The following is a 5,000-nucleotide window of genomic DNA, read 5'->3' on the forward strand; positions in this document are numbered from 1 at the left end:
GGCTGCGCGAGCGAGCGGCGAGCGGCGAACAGCGAGCGAAGCGAGAGGCAGCACCGTCCCTGCTATACGAAAGCCCCATCCAGCCCTGTGCCACCCGGGGGGTTCCAGGGTGCTGAGATGGCTGACGTTTTGCTCCGCTCTCGACGGTCACCGCGCAATGCAAGAACAGGCCAAAAACTGGCCAAAACGGCCCAAAAACGGGCCAAAACTGGCCATTTTTGGCTGCGCGAGCGGCGAGCGGCGGACAGCGAGCGAAGCGAGAGGCAGCACCGTCCCTGCTATACGAAAGCCCCATCCAGCCCTGTGCCACCCGGGGGGTTCCAGGGTGCTGAGATGGCTGACGTTTTGCTCCGCTCTCGACGGTCACCGCGCAATGCAAGAACAGGCCAAAAACTGGCCAAAACGGCCCAAAAACGGGCCAAAACTGGCCATTTTTGGCTGCGCGAGCGAGCGGCGAGCGGCGGACAGCGAGCGAAGCGAGAGGCAGCACCGTCCCTGCTATACGAAAGCCCCATCCAGCCCTGTGCCACCCGGGGGGTTCCAGGGTGCTGAGATGGCTGACGTTTTGCTCCGCTCTCGACGGTCACCGCGCAATGCAAGAACAGGCCAAAAACTGGCCAAAACGGCCCAAAAACGGGCCAAAACTGGCCATTTTTGGCTGCACGAGCGAGCGGCGAGCGGCGGACAGCGAGCGAAGCGAGAGGCAGCACCGTCCCTGCTATACGAAAGCCCCATCCAGCCCTGTGCCACCCGGGGGGTTCCAGGGTGCTGAGATGGCTGACGTTTTGCTCCGCTCTCGACGGTCACCGCGCAATGCAAGAACAGGCCAAAAACTGGCCAAAACGGCCCAAAAACGGGCCAAAACTGGCCATTTTTGGCTGCACGAGCGAGCGGCGAGCGGCGGACAGCGAGCGAAGCGAGAGGCAGCACCGTCCCTGCTATACGAAAGCCCCATCCAGCCCTGTGCCACCCGGGGGGTTCCAGGGTGCTGAGATGGCTGACGTTTTGCTCCGCTCTCGACGGTCACCGCGCAATGCAAGAACAGGCCAAAAACTGGCCAAAACGGCCCAAAAACGGGCCAAAACTGGCCATTTTTGGCTGCACGAGCGAGCGGCGAGCGGCGGACAGCGAGCGAAGCGAGAGGCAGCACCGTCCCTGCTATACGAAAGCCCCATCCAGCCCTGTGCCACCCGGGGGGTTCCAGGGTGCTGAGATGGCTGACGTTTTGCTCCGCTCTCGACGGTCACCGCGCAATGCAAGAACAGGCCAAAAACTGGCCAAAACGGCCCAAAAACGGGCCAAAACTGGCCATTTTTGGCTGCGCGAGCGAGCGGCGAGCGGCGGACAGCGAGCGAAGCGAGAGGCAGCACCGTCCCTGCTATACGAAAGCCCCATCCAGCCCTGTGCCACCCGGGGGGTTCCAGGGTGCTGAGATGGCTGACGTTTTGCTCCGCTCTCGACGGTCACCGCGCAATGCAAGAACAGGCCAAAAACTGGCCAAAACGGCCCAAAAACGGGCCAAAACTGGCCATTTTTGGCTGCACGAGCGAGCGGCGAGCGGCGGACAGCGAGCGAAGCGAGAGGCAGCACCGTCCCTGCTATACGAAAGCCCCATCCAGCCCTGTGCCACCCGGGGGGTTCCAGGGTGCTGAGATGGCTGACGTTTTGCTCCGCTCTCGACGGTCACCGCGCAATGCAAGAACAGGCCAAAAACTGGCCAAAACGGCCCAAAAACGGGCCAAAACTGGCCATTTTTGGCTGCACGAGCGAGCGGCGAGCGGCGGACAGCGAGCGAAGCGAGAGGCAGCACCGTCCCTGCTATACGAAAGCCCCATCCAGCCCTGTGCCACCCGGGGGGTTCCAGGGTGCTGAGATGGCTGACGTTTTGCTCCGCTCTCGACGGTCACCGCGCAATGCAAGAACAGGCCAAAAACTGGCCAAAACGGCCCAAAAACGGGCCAAAACTGGCCATTTTTGGCTGCACGAGCGAGCGGCGAGCGGCGGACAGCGAGCGAAGCGAGAGGCAGCACCGTCCCTGCTATACGAAAGCCCCATCCAGCCCTGTGCCACCCGGGGGGTTCCAGGGTGCTGAGATGGCTGACGTTTTGCTCCGCTCTCGACGGTCACCGCGCAATGCAAGAACAGGCCAAAAACTGGCCAAAACGGCCCAAAAACGGGCCAAAACTGGCCATTTTTGGCTGCGCGAGCGAGCGGCGAGCGGCGGACAGCGAGCGAAGCGAGAGGCAGCACCGTCCCTGCTATACGAAAGCCCCATCCAGCCCTGTGCCACCCGGGGGGTTCCAGGGTGCTGAGATGGCTGACGTTTTGCTCCGCTCTCGACGGTCACCGCGCAATGCAAGAACAGGCCAAAAACTGGCCAAAACGGCCCAAAAACGGGCCAAAACTGGCCATTTTTGGCTGCACGAGCGAGCGGCGAGCGGCGGACAGCGAGCGAAGCGAGAGGCAGCACCGTCCCTGCTATACGAAAGCCCCATCCAGCCCTGTGCCACCCGGGGGGTTCCAGGGTGCTGAGATGGCTGACGTTTTGCTCCGCTCTCGACGGTCACCGCGCAATGCAAGAACAGGCCAAAAACTGGCCAAAACGGCCCAAAAACGGGCCAAAACTGGCCATTTTTGGCTGCACGAGCGAGCGGTGAGCGGCGGACAGCGAGCGAAGCGAGAGGCAGCACCGTCCCTGCTATACGAAAGCCCCATCCAGCCCTGTGCCACCCGGGGGGTTCCAGGGTGCTGAGATGGCTGACGTTTTGCTCCGCTCTCGACGGTCACCGCGCAATGCAAGAACAGGCCAAAAACTGGCCAAAACGGCCCAAAAACGGGCCAAAACTGGCCATTTTTGGCTGCACGAGCGAGCGGCGAGCGGCGGACAGCGAGCGAAGCGAGAGGCAGCACCGTCCCTGCTATACGAAAGCCCCATCCAGCCCTGTGCCACCCGGGGGGTTCCAGGGTGCTGAGATGGCTGACGTTTTGCTCCGCTCTCGACGGTCACCGCGCAATGCAAGAACAGGCCAAAAACTGGCCAAAACGGCCCAAAAACGGGCCAAAACTGGCCATTTTTGGCTGCACGAGCGAGCGGCGAGCGGCGGACAGCGAGCGAAGCGAGAGGCAGCACCGTCCCTGCTATACGAAAGCCCCATCCAGCCCTGTGCCACCCGGGGGTTCCAGGGTGCTGAGATGGCTGACGTTTTGCTCCGCTCTCGACGGTCACCGCGCAATGCAAGAACAGGCCAAAAACTGGCCAAAACGGCCCAAAAACGGGCCAAAACTGGCCATTTTTGGCTGCACGAGCGAGCGGCGAGCGGCGGACAGCGAGCGAAGCGAGAGGCAGCACCGTCCCTGCTATACGAAAGCCCCATCCAGCCCTGTGCCACCCGGGGGGTTCCAGGGTGCTGAGATGGCTGACGTTTTGCTCCGCTCTCGACGGTCACCGCGCAATGCAAGAACAGGCCAAAAACTGGCCAAAACGGCCCAAAAACGGGCCAAAACTGGCCATTTTTGGCTGCACGAGCGAGCGGCGAGCGGCGGACAGCGAGCGAAGCGAGAGGCAGCACCGTCCCTGCTATACGAAAGCCCCATCCAGCCCTGTGCCACCCGGGGGGTTCCAGGGTGCTGAGATGGCTGACGTTTTGCTCCGCTCTCGACGGTCACCGCGCAATGCAAGAACAGGCCAAAAACTGGCCAAAACGGCCCAAAAACGGGCCAAAACTGGCCATTTTTGGCTGCACGAGCGAGCGGCGAGCGGCGGACAGCGAGCGAAGCGAGAGGCAGCACCGTCCCTGCTATACGAAAGCCCCATCCAGCCCTGTGCCACCCGGGGGGTTCCAGGGTGCTGAGATGGCTGACGTTTTGCTCCGCTCTCGACGGTCACCGCGCAATGCAAGAACAGGCCAAAAACTGGCCAAAACGGCCCAAAAACGGGCCAAAACTGGCCATTTTTGGCTGCACGAGCGAGCGGCGAGCGGCGGACAGCGAGCGAAGCGAGAGGCAGCACCGTCCCTGCTATACGAAAGCCCCATCCAGCCCTGTGCCACCCGGGGGGTTCCAGGGTGCTGAGATGGCTGACGTTTTGCTCCGCTCTCGACGGTCACCGCGCAATGCAAGAACAGGCCAAAAACTGGCCAAAACGGCCCAAAAACGGGCCAAAACTGGCCATTTTTGGCTGCGCGAGCGAGCGGCGAGCGGCGGACAGCGAGCGAAGCGAGAGGCAGCACCGTCCCTGCTATATACGAAAGCCCCATCCAGCCCTGTGCCACCCGGGGGGTTCCAGGGTGCTGAGATGGCTGACGTTTTGCTCCGCTCACGACGGTCACCGCACCACGCAAGAACGGACCATAAACAGGCCAAAACAGCCCAAAAACGGGCCAAAACTGGTCATTTTTGGCTGCGCGAGCGAGCGGCGAGCGGCGAACAGCGAGCGAAGCGTGAGGCAGCACCGTCCCTGCTATACGAAAGCCCCATCCAGCCCTGTGCCACCCGGGGGGTTCCAGGGTGCTGAGATGGCTGACGTTTTGCTCCGCTCACGACGGTCACCGCGCCATGCAAGAACGGACCAAAAACAGGCCAAAACAGCCCAAAAACGGGCCAAAACTGGCCATTTTTGGCTGAGCGAGCGAGCGGTGAGCGGCGAACAGCGAGCGAAGCGAGAGGCAGCACCGTCCCTGCTATACGAAAGCCCCATCCAGCCCTGTGCCACCCGGGGGGTTCCAGGGTGCTGAGATGGCTGACGTTTTGCTCCGCTCACGACGGTCGCCGTGCCACGCAAGAACGGACCAAAAACAGGCCAAAACAGCCCAAAAACGGGCCAAAACTGGCCATTTTAGGTTGCGCGAGCGAGCGGCGAGCGGCGAACAGCGAGCGAAGCGTGAGGCAGCACCGTCCCTGCTATACGAAAGCCCCATCCAGCCCTGTGCCACCCGGGGGGTTCCAAGGTGCTGAGATGGCTGACGTTTTGCTCCGCTCACGACGGTCACCGCGCCACGCCA

Source organism: Musa acuminata, unplaced genomic scaffold, assembly GCF_036884655.1.
Source record: "Musa acuminata AAA Group cultivar baxijiao unplaced genomic scaffold, Cavendish_Baxijiao_AAA HiC_scaffold_752, whole genome shotgun sequence".
Lineage (NCBI taxonomy): Eukaryota > Viridiplantae > Streptophyta > Magnoliopsida > Zingiberales > Musaceae > Musa > Musa acuminata.